Below are 15,669 nucleotides of genomic sequence, written 5' to 3' on the forward strand. Positions count from 1 at the left end.
TAAGAGCCTGATTTTATAAGAATACTAACTAGTTTTCTTGGCATCTATCCTAAAGAACTACCTTGAGCCACATCTCAAAAATAAAAGGAAGCAAAATACTGCATGCTGCCCTTGCTTTTAAGAATGTGGGAGAAGGGAGGAAATGTGAATGAAATTTCCTATTGAGAAAAAGTGGTCATGCAACTCGTAAGTGATTGTTTTGCATAAAAGCACTCCTTCCCCAAAATATCAAAAGGGCATTCAGAGAAGCTATATTTGCCCACACTGTTACATTATACTACAAATGATCCTTAATCCAAGGACTTAAAATTAAAAGTGATTCGAAACCCTGTGAGGTTATTCTGCCACTACCATCAAAAGTACTCACTAAGAGTTTCACTGAGAGTTGTTCACATGAACTAAGAGGCAGTAAACCAGCATCTTTCAATTGAAATAATTGGACCAACAAATAGGATTGTTCGGAGTAATGCTTGTATAGGATGTCAACTTTGTCCCTAAACAAAATCAAGTAAGCATTTTTAATATGTAAATTGTAAACTCAGCACGATTTGAAATTAGTGCTGCTATGAGGCCTCCGATATAGTTAATGGGCCATTACTACTTATTGCGACTTGCCCAAATACTAAACAGAGCCATAACTGGCACAAAAGCCAGAGTTTATTTCCTAGCCGTATATGCTGATGCTTTAAATGACCAACACAATAATCAGAAAACATGGCCTCTGAAAACAGACAATGATCAACAAAGGTAGCCCTAAAATTCTCTCTTATAATTTCACCAATGAAATGAAACCCAGCTAAGTGGTTTACTCCTGATGCTAGTGATAACACTAATGACATGGACTTCCAGATTCCACATTCAGGGATCTACCAAAAGGGTTTAATGAATGTATTCTTTAGAGGATGCCATGAAAATGTTTTACTCTTCTTCCCTTCTCTCACTGTGGCCAAAGAATTCAGCCTGATCCTATGTTTTTTACTTTTAAGAAAACCTATTTACAGGTAAACTGAACCTATGAAAAGGTAGTATGCTTCAAAATCCACAAAAAAAAAATTTTTGTTTTTGAGACAGGATCTCACTATGTAGTTTAGATTGACCTTGAACTTACTACATGGCCGAGGCTGTCCTCAAAGTCCTAGCAACCCTCCTGTTGCATCCTTCTAGTGCTGGAATTACAGACATGGGCCCCCTGCCCAGCTGCCATGAACTATTTCAATAAGAACCTAATTGTGGCTAGACTACAGAAGTAGGACAGGAGGGCCACACCCAACAGGTTAAAACCACGTCTAAATTTCTGCCCAGAATGCCCTCAGGAATTGATATCTAAATATTCCTTATTACATAAAACCAGAGATTCAGAGGCAATGGCATCGGTACCTTCTATTCCACAGAAGTGGACACTAATGAGCTGATCTACTGACACCCTCTTTCTGAAAGCCCCAGGGAAGTGAACAACCAGCCAGGAAGGCTGTGTACGGGAAAAATGATTCTACTGCACTTTTACATTTCAAGCAACCCAGACAGTGCCTTCTGCTTGAGGCAGACACATACCTTTATGGGAAGTTATAAATAAGCTGCTCACATGGCCCTTACCTTTATGCTGGCCAACAATTCAGTTACTAAAAATGTAGAGCTACTTCCCCTTCACTTAAGGACAGGTGATTCTGCTCTACTCAATCTACCACAGACAACCGAGCTGCACACTATTTATAGATTCCACTGGCTCTGAAACTCTTTGGAAGGGAAAAAAGGCCATATTCAAGGGAAACAGAGCCACTAATTTTAAGGCTCGAAAAATAATGTTTCAATATTATCTTAATTTAGACATCAATTGGGCCAATTTAGACTGCTTTTTCTTATTACTGAAGTGTTAATAAGGCACTTCAGCATAGATCAATGGAGAATATTCCACATCTTTACTGGGTTCCAAAAGATAATGAAGAGAGGGTAGTTCAATGGGGTGGGGGGAGCATGGCTTTTATTTACAAGGGGAGAGGAAAGTGGCCCTTACCATTTCATAGTCACAAAATTTACTTCTAAAAGACCATAAGGGATTTTTAAAATGATTTTTGTTAATTTAAATGAATCTTTGCATACATTAACATCAATGATTTCTTACAACAGTGGAATTGTAAACTCAAAGCTATTTATTTCCCATATCTAGGAACAGTAAGAATTTGAGTAGTCAAAATGGTCCAACAGTTCCCAGATCACATAAGAGAATACAAAAAGTCAATTTTCCAATCTCCCTAGTTAAAAAAATTCTACACACTATAATAATTAGATCTTCACATTTTTCAAACCACCTGCAGACAGCCAACTAACAAGACAGACAGCTAATAAAACACACCTCATATAGTCTAAGAATTCTCGTTGAATTCACTTAACATAATGTCTTTTCGAAAAAATGGTTTCCATAACCTAGGACCCTCCTGACTTGGGGATTAGACCTTAGGGTTGAAATCACAGACTCCCGCAAAGGTCACTTCCTAGTCCCCGGTGAGGCTGGTTCTGTCAGCCCCACCACTCCATTACTATGGATACTGTCCTGATGGCACCCCCTTGCTCCCCTTTCTCCAGATCACCAAATTACAGCTTCCCAACATCCCTCCTCAACCTAATCCACAATAACAAACTGTATTTCCAGGAAGATTTTCCTAAAGCACCCAACCACATCTTCCTATTGTCCATCGAATTAAATGTAAGCTACTCAGTATAAATGGTGTAAATATCTGCGATTTTCTACAACTGTTTTTACCAGGCCTGTTTTATTCAGGTGCCCCCCAAAATCCTGAATGCCACATGCCCCTCAAATAATCCAATGCCCTACTGTCTTTGTTCTTACAATTCCACTGCAGGTGAAGACCATATGCAGACCCTCATCCCTACTGCATAGATTCATACAAGTTAAGGACAAGAACAGTTTCTTCAAAAATTGGAGAATGAAAGGGCAAACTACCTTCCTGAAGGTGCACATACTTGTACCTTTTCGACCCCAACTCAAGTATTTTAGACTAGAGATACTAAATTTTTCCATTTTTGACATACCATACCAGCCATCTTCACCCAATGAAACCAAAATTTCTGTTAGAGGGTATAACAGAAGAAACACACTTATCTTTCAAGTGACCAGGGGTGTACTTTTATTTTAAGAATCTCTTATACTAAAACTTGCCAACTATAAAAATAGTGAAGCATCACCAATCCAAAAATATGACATAAGTGTATTCAAGCCTCTGACCAGCAAGGTTATGGAAACAGGAATTATCGAGTGTGATTTAGAAAATTACAGAAGATAAATGAAAAAAAAATAAATACACAACTGAATTTTGACATAAAGGTGTTTTAGAGGCCCCTCATGCTTAAGCTACAGATCTCACATGGTTGGATACTGATTAAAAAAGTTAAGGCAGGGGCTGGGGATTTAGCTCAGCGGCATAAGCGCCTGCCTTGCAAGCAGGCAGTCGTGAGTTCGATCCCTGGTACCGATAAAAATGAAAAAAAAAACCAAAAAAAAAAAAAAAGTTAAGGCAAATGAATGATAATGTCTCTGCAAGAATGACCAGAGGCAAGGACAAGCATCTTAGAATAGAATAGTTAAATTTGGGTAAAATGGTCATGGCCTCCATATTTACCTGCAACTAGAAGCTTTTCAAATACCTCAAGTAATCCAGCACCTGGGCAGAGTAAGTCTAGCGCCTTCTGTCTCACCACATAAATCTCTTTCAAAAGGCAAAGTTACAAAATGAATAGAATATAAACATCTCTACAATTCAGAAGGTAAACTTAACACTGGACATGGTGGCACACACATGCAATCCCAGTACTCAGGAGGCTGAGGATAGAGGAATGTCTTGATTTCCAGGCCTGCCTGGGCTACACAGTGAGGTTAACGCCAGCCTCAAAGACATAGCAAGACACTATCTCAAAAAACAAAGCAACAGACAAAGCTAAACCAAGCAGAAGATAAACCAATCACATCTTCACTAAGAAACATCTTGCTTTGAGAAGCTCGAGGAAGGGAATTAAGGCACATAAGAAAGAACTGGAATGAGAAACATACGTTTACTGATGAGGGTTGGGTAAGCAGCAAATGGTGTCCTCTGTCTAGGAGACACAGTTCCTACAGTAAACACTGCACCTTTCCCATACAAATCAGTATAACGGCATCTTCACAACATAGTCTTTACTCAAGCAACAGAAACTAAGCACTGCAATCACAAAGCTAACGTGCTAGTTTCAAGTCTTAGCCATTAGTTTGCTTTCTTTAAATCTTTTTGCTTTGTGGTTTGTAAAATAATTTGCAGCTTTAAACTTCATGAGCTTTCCCAGTCTTAAAATCCCTACAGTCTTAGCCCCTACTCCAATCTACCCACACCATTTTAATATCTCGCTAGCTTGACAAACTCCTCAACCTAAAACTCAGATTTTTGCCCTGGGGCTAACAAAGGTCCAAAAAGTGCCAAGGAGAGCACACTGAGCAGCTGCAGGAGTCATAGGGAGAATGTTCTTTGGCAGTATGCACTGTCTCTTGGCCTTTATGGCTCCTACAAAGTACACAGTTTCTGACTCCAGACTTCCTGAGGGTCTGTAGTTCCAGAGCTGGCAGGATTGAAAGCTTTGAGGCTAGACAGTTAAGATGATGAGTCCAGGGCCTCTTTTCCAGTCGAGGTCTATTACAATATGCTGAGCAATGAGAAAGTAAAATCTAGTGGGAAAAAAGTGTCCTATGTGTCATACCCTGCTCACTTGCTCAACAAATGCTAGTGTGCAACTTTCACCAGCTAAGGAATCTTAGGTGCTTGAGTCACAGCAGAGAATAAACACCTCAGAACACACATCTGCCATTGGAGATGTGGGAAGCTGACCAAGAATGAACATACATAAGGAAATAACACGTGACCTACAAATAAGTTGTGCTTTAGAATAAATGAAAATGTAGGGGCTGGGGATTTAGCTCAGCGACATAAGCACCTGCCTTATAAGCAGGCAGTCGTGAGTTCGATCCCTGGTACCGATAAAAAGGAAAAAGACAAAAAAAAAAAAAAAAAAGAAAATGTAGAGCAGAGTAAAGGGAGCAGAGAATGTAGAAACGGGGACACAGAATTTCAAGTATTAAAAAGTAAAACTTACTGCGAAGGCAGGCTGTAAGCCAAAGTCTAAAGGAGATGTGAACTAGCTGTTGTGACAGGCAGACTGTCTACCTTCCCCCACTCTATGTTCATATCCTACTCAGCAAGTCTATGAATACACTGTGCTATATGGCAAGAGGGAATAAAGGTTGAAAATAGACCTAAGATTGCTAATCAGCTGATCTTGAAAAAGGAAGAGCATCCTGGATTACGCCAAGGTTCTACATGAGTCCTTGTAAGTAAAAACAGAGACAGGAAAGTCAACATCACAATAAGGCAGTGTGAAAAGACTTTCTGGCCTTGAAAAGGATGGAAATCAGTCAAGAAGATAGGCAGACTCTACCTAGCAGAAAAGGCAAGGAAATATCCTTCCTTAAAACCTTCAAAAAGAATGCAGTCCTGCCAACCAACATCTTCATCTTAGCCAACTGAGGCCCACCTTAGAGAGATTCCTGACCTTCATAACTCTAAGATAACAACCTTATGCTAAGCCACTAAATTTACAGTAATTCGTTGCAGGTATAATAAGAAACAAATACAGCTCTATGGGGATATCTAGAAAAGGAGCACTCCAGGCAGAGACCAGCCAGAGCAAAGCTGATCTGCTGTGCAGAACAGCATGGAGCAACAGAAATAGTGGGAGGAGATGAGTCAAAGAGGTAATGAGGGCAAACCACACGAGACCTTGAAGGTCACCATAAGGAGAAAGGAAACCGTGGAAAAGTTTAGAGGAAAACAGTAGCAAGCAACTACCATGAAAACAAGTTGTGCATGAGTGTGCTAGAGGACTCAGCAAGCTTGGAAGCAGTTAGACTAGCCAAACAGCAACTGCAGTAATCCACGGGTAGAGTGACAAGGAGTTTGACCAAGGTGATGTCAGGTGGAAAGTTGTCAGATTCTGGATAGACTCAGAAGGGAACCTATCAGTGATTGGCTATGCTTTAATTATATCAGTAAACTGTTCAAATCCATTATTAAGAGGTATTTTAGGTTCTAAGTGCTTACATTCAAATCAGCCACCAAAACTCATAATCTGCTAAAAACCAGGAATAAAAGACCAATCATTAGATTTGTCAATAAACAGATCAACAAATATAGAGAACAATCTTAAGTTGAAAATTTAAGTGAACTTGATGTACAGTACTCTGAGTTCATAAGTAGTGTGTCAAATTATTCACTGTATGTGGATTCTGCACAAAAGGATTCAGTAACCAGTTCATTTAACAGGAAATGTAAAAAAAATCAGCAAACTGAAAGGTGCAACTACTAAACCCAGTATGTACAACTACTAAAACACAGAAACTGACTCATAAACATGCCCTTAAAGCATTCAGAATGCAAAAAAGAAAATATCTCAAATCTCCCCCTCAAAAGTCTAAAAGTTAAATGGACAAAGGTAATGAAAATAAACTATACTTTGCGGATTTAACTTTTAAATCTATGTTTTTCAACAAGGTTATTTATACTCCTCTGTAGTGATAAAGGTTAAGCCATAGGTTAACTCAAACTTGGTTATAGGTGAAAATATGCTAAACTGGTACTTTCTGATGATGAATCATTCTAACTTCAGTAGACCTAATTAATTTCCAAGCCATTATTTGGCTATAAAACAAAAATGGCTACGAGTACATTGAAAATAAAATCAAATACTCCCCCTCCCCCAGTTTCTGCTTGGTATAGGCAGATAGATTTAGACTGTTAAATTAAAATAGTTAACACAGAAATCAACATAGAAATTGGATTAACTTCACATTCATCTAGAAAAGTCACTGCTATTAGAATACCCTCAGGGTAGTACAAGTTGTGAAGGGCTGATTGAAAATCTTCAAATTAATCCCAGTAGCTGAGTGTTTTCATTAGGTAGATTAAAAATATAGCTCCTCTGTAGGATAGACACACTAAAATACTGTCATACTTAAGCTCCAGCACAAAAATTTCTTGTTTTAAAGAGAAATATAAAAGAGAAGGAAGGTTTATGGACACAGATACCATTTGTTAAGTCAAAAATGTTATAAAGGGCCATAATCCTCCATCTGGCCACTTAGACTAACATTTTCTTTGCTGTCATTTAGCAAGACTTTCAAAGAAAATCAAATGCTACAGTTAGTGTTAAAACCCCAAAAGCAGCTTGCAACAAAATAAAGGCATCTGAAATGTCAACAAGGTATACGTCGTTCTTTTATAAAGCTTGAAGGTCATAAATATTTCTTAGGATTTTGGAGAACTGAAAATTAAAAGTTATCCCCAGGAAAAGTGCACGGTGGAGAGCGGGGAGAGCAAAGTACTGTTCCCCTGACCACTGCAGTCTGGACCAAGACACACTGCCAGCTTCCCTCCTCTCAGAAATGTGGATCACTGTACTCATATCTGCCCGTGGAACATGTTTATTTTTAGTTGATGTGTATAAGTCCTGAGATCCTCAAGAGATGTATACTTTAAATTTAGGCATATGACTAGGAATTACTTGGAAAGGAAAGCTGGGGCATCTTAAAAAAAATAAATCACACCAAGAAAGCTACTTTATTTCCTGTGATTGAGCTTGTCTTCCTCAAAAGACAGATTTTCTTTAAAAACTACATCCTAGCTAGGAAAAAAAGAAATGCCTGCACACATATGTGTCTTTTTATGTTAATTAAACTTCTGGTTATTTACTACATTTCAAGAAAAAGCGGCAAGAATTTGCATTCAATTAGAGTGTTGTTTTACTTATAGTCATTTCAAAAAGAGGAAGAGATTGCTGAATAAGAATATCACAAGGAAATTTCTAGTTAATCTGCTGCCTAAAAATGTGAAAAAGTTGGTGCTTAAAAGTAAAGTGAACGCTGTTAACCAAATAAGCAAGGCCTCTGTATCCTCAGTGCCCATTCACTTCCTCTATCCATGCGTACCCATCCATCCAAGTGTACCCTAAGGCACACTTTCCTACTCCAACCCCCACAAACCTCTCTGGAAAAGCAACATAGGTCAAAATGCTTAGGCCTCCAGACAACAACCCGTGGCCATCTAACACAGCAAAGTACCTCATCTCACTTCTACTTCAGACTTCCGACTTCACATTTATCTTAATAGCTCTAACGTGAAACAGATTTCGACTTCCAGAAGTCTGTAAGAGTAAGTTCGAGCTGAACTATGCAGCTAACACATCAATACATGTGTGTAATATGATGTGTGTAAGACTTACATGCATATTGCCATGTGTTGCTGAGAAATAGTATCTCTCTCCCATAGGCTGAGGAGGGGAAAGGCCACATTTTTACTTAGAAATTTTTCTTAAAATTCAAATTACAAAGACCTTGGGCCTTTGAATTGTTTCCAATCTGGGACGAAAAGAGAGCGTAATGGGGTTATGTTCCCTTTAAAAGCTTTTATTATATACATATATGTTAACAGATAATATGTGAAAGCACTGTAGAGTTGTAACGTGCTAAGTGAATACTAGGGGTATTATCACTGTCGAACAAAGGAAGATGCCGCTTTGAAATGCTCCCATAGAAAGCATGTTTATCTGTCTTTCAGATCAAGGCTTGGTTCCCCTCCCACTCCCCATTTAATGGGCAGTGAGGTTATAGAATTCAGCTGGGAGCTCCTTAACAGGAAAAGGGCTCTCTGGACAGTAAATATGCAGCCTTCTAACTAAGACTATCATCTTCTTCCTGGCCTCTGAAGCTGATGTTGCACTGAACTACATTTAACAAAGTGTCACAAATGGTGACAAGAAAAGAAAGAAATTTTAAATGGCTACAATTTTTAAACTCAGACCTCCAAATACTGAAGGAACACTTAAAACTTCTGATAGTCTTAAGTGTTTCACAATGAATTGTCTCTTTTAATGTACTTTACTTTTAAACCTACAGGCTCCATCCCTAAAAAGGTACCAGTGCCTTCTGTTCTCTGCTGCTCCACTTCTTGGAATTTTAACTCTAATAAGAACTCCGAGGATGTCCCAGTATCTTCAACTTACCTTTGGATTTATTATTCATAAATCAAAAAGTTTCATCCATGATTATACTCCAGAATCTAGATTGGTGATATGCACATTATGAGGTTTAGTGTCCACCATTCATGGATCAAGGAAACGACCCAAATGCAGAGCATCCCTGTAAGACCACACAGTCTTCTACTAGCTTTCTGCTAGCATGATTTCCAAGACAATCTGAATTTAAACATTGTTTTTCTAAGCCTGCAGTAACTGTGGTTTGAAGATCATGTTTAATCAAAAAAACAGTGAGATGCTGTCCAGAACTCTCCACAGATTTGCTAAAAATATGAGGCTCAGACAATGAGACTGCCTCTACAAGGAATTCAATGGTTCTTATGACTAAAAGAAGGTAGGGAAAAGCGAGAAAGAAAAATAAACTAGCATGTATTGATTCTTTATTCTGTGCCAGGCCTTAAGCTAGAGACGTTACAAATAAAATCTTATTTAATCCTCTTGTACACAAGGAGCTATGCATACTATCTTCAATTTGCAAACGAGGATTTCAGTACCTGGGCACTGCAGGGCTGGGATTCCATCTAGAGCCTCCTAGTTACTCTCTCTGCCTGTGGGCTTGCCCTTTCTCCGGTCTCCCTTCCATTCATGGCACAGTGTTCTACCTAAACATGATCAGCAACCCACAACTCTCTCTGTGAAGCTTTGCTGACTCCACGTTACCTACAAAGTGACATCTCAGCTCCCTTGTGAGACATCCAGCTTGACCTGGTTCCTGCTTCTCTCTCCGTCCACAGGCCCACTGCTCCCCTGGCACACAATAAGATCTAACAAACTCTTGGACAGCCTCCCACCCCCGGGCTACTTCCCACTGCTGTTCAACCTCTTTTCTCAGTCTGCAAAAGCCATGCTACCTTTCTTCCCCGGCTAAAAGGAACATCCTCAGCACAGGAAGAAGGGATACACTGCCTCCACAAGCCTCCTATGAACCACTAGGTTGGGCCAGACAACTCCTCTGTGGTGCTACCACCACGTACCTACCACATGAGTCTTACCTACCTTTATCTCCTTGGTAATAAATGCAGACAAAGGCAAAAAGAAAGAGGATGACGGCAAGTGAAAAACTTCTCACATGTTTATCCATGTGGTTTTACATTCCTTCCCAAGACTTTCTTTTTTAAGAGATAGAGTCTCACTATGCAGTTCAGGCTGGCCTCCAAATCCTCCCAACTACTGAGATACAGCCATGCATCACTATGCCTGGCTTCCAATAACTTCTGGAGAAAATTTCCATTAGGGCCTTACGTGCTATAGTGTTAAAGTGTCAAAGTCATCCCAGGTTGTATACAAAGGAGAAAACTGATTATATATAATAGGCTGTCAGGATGCATTAGTAACATGTATTCATATCCTATCCAAATACACTAATTCTTAGAGTATAAGCCCAAACTTCAAGCCAAGCTAGTATTTTTAAAAAAAAAAAAATCTACCAACAATTTTTTCTTAAAACAATGTAACCCTTAGTAACAAAGGGAGAGCTGACAGACATAGTCCACTCTTATCACATAAATTTAAAATAAGCAAATCTCATTAAATATGAAACAAAGACCAGAGTCAACATTAATACTTGTCTCCTCCAGCCCAGACAAGATCTGCTGCACAGACTGTCATCCAGAAAAAGAATGCAGAAGAAATAAACCAAGGCCAGAAAGTAACTTCCCAGATTCCCTTGAGGCCAATGCATTGTGCCGACCCCTGGGAAAACAAAGGTGCCCAAAACGTTCTACACTGTGCGGAGCCTCTCTGACAACCTTGCTCAAAGGAGCCAAAAGCATGCAAGGAAACCTTGAAGAACCCATAACCAAGAATAGTAATCTGTCTGGTGGACCCATACCAAGTATTTCACTATCTAAGGAAAAAGGGGGCCAAGTCACTAGAATCCACCTCCTTTAGCATAGAGTTTGGAGATGTGAGCAATAATTAACAAATAAAGCATTCTGTTTCCCAATCTTCACAATGCTAAAGAATAATAGGAGATTATGTGTAGTATTCACAATGCGAGTGCAGGCTGACGTTTTTCTGGTTTCGAGTTTCTGAATACCCAATTCCTGCCTACACCTTTATCTATGAAAAGCGTGAGTTTCTAAGATTTAACATTTAAACTACTTGGCAGTAAATGAAGTCTTCTGCCACTTACAAGACTTTCAGGAAGCACCTACTACCTAGAGTTTAATCTGTTATGACTATAATATCTGTCAGATCCCCCTAAAAAGAAAAATTTTTACCATCACCTACTGCTTTAATCTCAGATGATTTGGACAAACCAATTTTCTGAAGGAACCTGTGGCCCCCAAACCCAAACTCTTCACTCTTTCTGTACAGGGGATAGAAATCTACAAGTATACTCTTAGATAGATACAGAGATAGACTGATTTTTTTTCTCTTTTTCCGACTAGGTCTCGCTATTCCATTCAGGCTGGCCTCAAGCTCACTTTGTAGTCCAGGTTGGTCTCAAACATGCCTCCTGCCTCAGCCTCCCAAGTGGGACTATAGGTGTGTGCTTAGATACATGTAAGGAGTTCCTGCACTTGATTCTGACTCTTAACATTCGGTTGAAAATCACTATTGAGGGAAGAGAATATCTTACAAGGTCATCTGTACCCTAAGCCCACCCACACTTTTGTTTATCAAGCTCACACTCAGGATTCACATCAGAGACCCAGGAACTGGAGGCCTTGAAACTCAAGACACAACTATTCATTCTCCATTCTAAGAGTAAGAAAGATTTTGCAGAAGCAAAGTGGTAAACTGAGGTCAAAGAAAACTCAACTGCACGAGAACGTTCAATTTCACCCTTACCAACCAGGCTAAGAAAAAACAATTATCATCACAGGCCAAGGCACAGCAGCGTTTCTTGAAAGTAACTTTTTGCTCTAACTGAAAACTTCGAGTTTCTGAGAACAAAGCCAACAGGCTTCTTGTATTAAGATCTGGCCAGCAGGCATAGTGGCACAGGCCTTAATCCCAGCACTGCGGGATGCTGATATAGGAGGATCAGTGCAAATTTGAGGCCAGCCTGGGCTACAAAGTGAGTTCAAGCCAACTTGAACTTCATAGCAAAACCCTACCTCAAAAAGACACAAACACAAACAGAACTGATGCAAATGCAAACGAAGTACATCTCTATCCATCAAGGTGCTTATACATTAACTAAGTAAGACCAACAGAAACAAAAGCCGGGTGGCCACTTGTGACATTCTTCATGACATAAAGTTCATCATATATGCAACGGCACAGTGAACAAGACCCAGCAGTGGTCCTGACCAACAGAAAGACAAGTCAGGGTAGGGAAAGAGTCAAAGTTTTCTGAATACATTATGCATTCAAATAAATAGCATCATGCATTCAAATAAGTTGACTTTCAGTAAAATAAAAAATGAAACTAAAATATAAAAGCAAAATTTCTTAAATAATTCATCCATGAAGATGCAAAGAAGTTACAGACTCATGTTTGAAATAAGAACACCAAAGCCTCCTTTCTGGGAGAAAGGCAGTGGGCAGATGGAAGGGTAGGTGGAAACATGAAGACCTGCAGAACATGTCCTGACCAGAGTTAGTCTGTAAACCTGTTAATTTTGTCTATTCGGTGTTTTTAATTATTACTCATATTCAATACTTCAACAATTTCACATTTTCTTTTTAAAATCTGGCTGCTTGGGGGGTGGCAATGACAATAGCATCCACATTCCCACTGAGCTACTGTCCATCAGGTCACCTTTATAAATGGGGTCTTCCTACCACTGCTTTGATATTCTCGGCAAGTAAAAGAGTGCAGTGTGCTGGCAAACTTCACCATGGACAGCACAAAGCGATGATGGGTTGAGATGGGAACAGACCTAACTACTCAGGCCATTCCTGGTCATGTAAATTGTGGATCTTTATTTTCAGACCGAGTCTTCTATGAAAATATGCTCCTAAATAAACACAACAATGAGCAACGCCTTAAAATAAAAATCAAGGCTGTTACTAAAATGTAACATATAAAAATATGTAATATAGAAATATATATAACATTCAAAGCATTACAAAATAGGATCTATTTTGGAAGGTCTATTCAGTATTTCCCTACATTTAGAGCATAAAGCCATCGTGTCCACAAAAAAATTAACGGTAAGTATATTCTGCCCCTCCTGGGAGCTGAAAAGACAGTTAATTCAAACCTCCTTAGATATTTTGATACCAGAAAGAGAAGAAGGGACACATCAAGCACTCTGTCATTAGGATGGGGGAAGAGGAAAAGTAGCACACACAAAAAAATAAATAAAAATGACTTTGCCTTACATCAGAAGCCCTTGAAAAACTTCTGCCTTAAACTCTCTAAAAGCTGTTTCATGGCACATTACAAATTATATTCTGGAGGTGGAGCAGAGGGTTAGCAGGGACAGAGGTGTAAAGACATCTTACTTTACCCTTTCTCTGCTCTCTTCAGTGCAACCAGAGCAATTCATGTGAAACCTGGCCTCGAACCCGCACAGCGGGTATGCAGGTGGTAGAACCAAGACAAGGTGCGGGGCTTGCAAAAATTCTCTGAAGGTATGAGCAGTAGAAAGTAGAGTCCCACTAAAGATTAACTGCTTTACACTGCAGAAGGGTGAATGGACAGTTTGGGGACAAACACTGAAAGAAACGCATTAGAAGCTGAATGTAATGGGTTCTTCCTTATACCAAAACTGCTATTTTGTTAACTGTATTAAGTTTCTTAAGTACTACAACAAGACTGTACATGGAAAAATCAGAGCAATTAAAACTTGGTTAATACCACCAGCTAATTAACTCTCGATTTCTTCCTGTTCTCTAGAAATGGAGAATTACCTACAAGAGGCGAGAATGAAGAGAAGACACCACAACACAATGAATGACAGTCTTCCCAAAATCCCTCGAACTTTCAATGTTGAAAATTTCAATAATTTCAAGCAAAGACCAAGATAAAACTACTTTTTGTCTCTTTTCTTTAAATAAAAAGATACAGCAAAAAAGAAAAAGCTGGATGCATTCCAAAACTGAAGATTTCATAGGGGATATTAAATTATTCTCTATCAACTGCAAATGTTTAAGGTTACAGACTATTACTTTAATGTTATTGCTTCTTTTACCCCTCAGAAGCTGTGTTAATTTTCCCCCTCCCCCAAAAAAGTCCCTTGACCTTGTTCTCGTCTAATTTCTATCATGAAGTAAAGCACAACAACACATAAAACCTTTTGCAAAATTCCACACTTAAGAGTGATTCTCTCTACTTCTACGGCCCTATTATAAAATATGAACTGAGAAGAGACCAACATCTGAAATGGAATAATAGTGCACTACAATTGTCACATTCGTTTACTAACCTAGTGTATGATGCAAAAGCAGTAATTTAGTTACACACTAGAGAACAGAACTTGAAGTTCTCAAATTCTCCTTAAATTTAAACACTAGTAAGGTTTATGGCTGGTTCTCCCTTGATACCGAATTGTCATCCACTCTTAAAGATAAACTTCCAATCTACTATACTTGGAAAATGGCTTTCCTTGTGCCAAATACCTCTAATTTAGGGGGAAAATTAAGTATTAAATTCCTATGGGTCCTTGTATAATCATTTTCTCATGATAGTTTTGATCAGTTTACCATGCCCTTATAAGAGTTAAATTCTAGAATATCAGATGAGATACACTCTCAGCTCACATCCATAACTATAATATCACAGAATTAAGTGCAATGGATCAGTCTACACCCAAATGAAAATTATGTGTGCTAGAGTTCCCAAATAGAGCTACTATTCCCTATATTTAAAACTTTGGAATTAACTGCATCAATTTCTATCAAATTAAATGTTCAGGTCAAGTATGTATTGCTCAGTGGCAGTACTTAGCATATTCAAGACCCTTAGTCCAACTCCCAGCATAAAAATAAAAAACAAAAGAAGACTTTGAGTTTCCAAAAGAGTTAAAGCTTTCATATAAATAAAAGCCAAGAACAGATAAATTTCAGTATCATATAGCATGTGGGAAATTTGGAGCTTGAGCTTTCACATCAGTCAAGCTTAGAAGTGGCCTCACAGTACCAAATACTTATCTCTTTCCTAGGTCCTATATTAGCAGATAACTAACAAAGATGTGGAAATGGACCAGAAAAAAATGGAAGCTTTCATGAAACCTAAAGACAATGGCCACCAGGCCTCAACCACTTCTCAGCAGCTCAGTGACCACTAACAAATTTTTAACAATTTCTATACACTTAATGTCTAAATTTTAGTCTGTAGTCTTCTACAGAAATAAGTTAAATCACAGATAAGAACATACAAAAATTGTCAGACGTGATACAAAATAGGGTACTATTTCTAAAGCACTGACCATCTCGAGATCTGTTTTCTGCTCTCCTTTCCAACATCCTTTCTAACTGAGAGTAAGGTCAAAATGCCATAATCGCTGTAAGTCAGGCAATTCAAATGAATATATACTCCTCCATACAGACCAGGGTATGTGTTCTTCCCTTACTCAAAAGGATGTATTTTTCTCCAATATATTTAAACCAAATATTTAAACCTCTATAGATCACAGCATAAAATAT

At 38.7% G+C, this 15,669-nt stretch overlaps 1 protein-coding gene across 28 annotated transcripts in view; it reads right to left on the minus strand.

Moving 5' to 3' along the window:
• Positions 1-15,669, minus strand: part of Elavl2 (ELAV like RNA binding protein 2) — a 159,109-nt gene that overhangs the window by 77,566 nt on the left and 65,874 nt on the right. The gene's annotated exons all lie outside the window — the stretch shown is intronic.

This window comes from Cavia porcellus, unplaced genomic scaffold (assembly GCF_034190915.1).
Source record: "Cavia porcellus strain 051 isolate PalLab524CR breed Dunkin Hartley unplaced genomic scaffold, mCavPor4.1 scaffold_1, whole genome shotgun sequence".
NCBI classification, from domain to species: domain Eukaryota; kingdom Metazoa; phylum Chordata; class Mammalia; order Rodentia; family Caviidae; genus Cavia; species Cavia porcellus.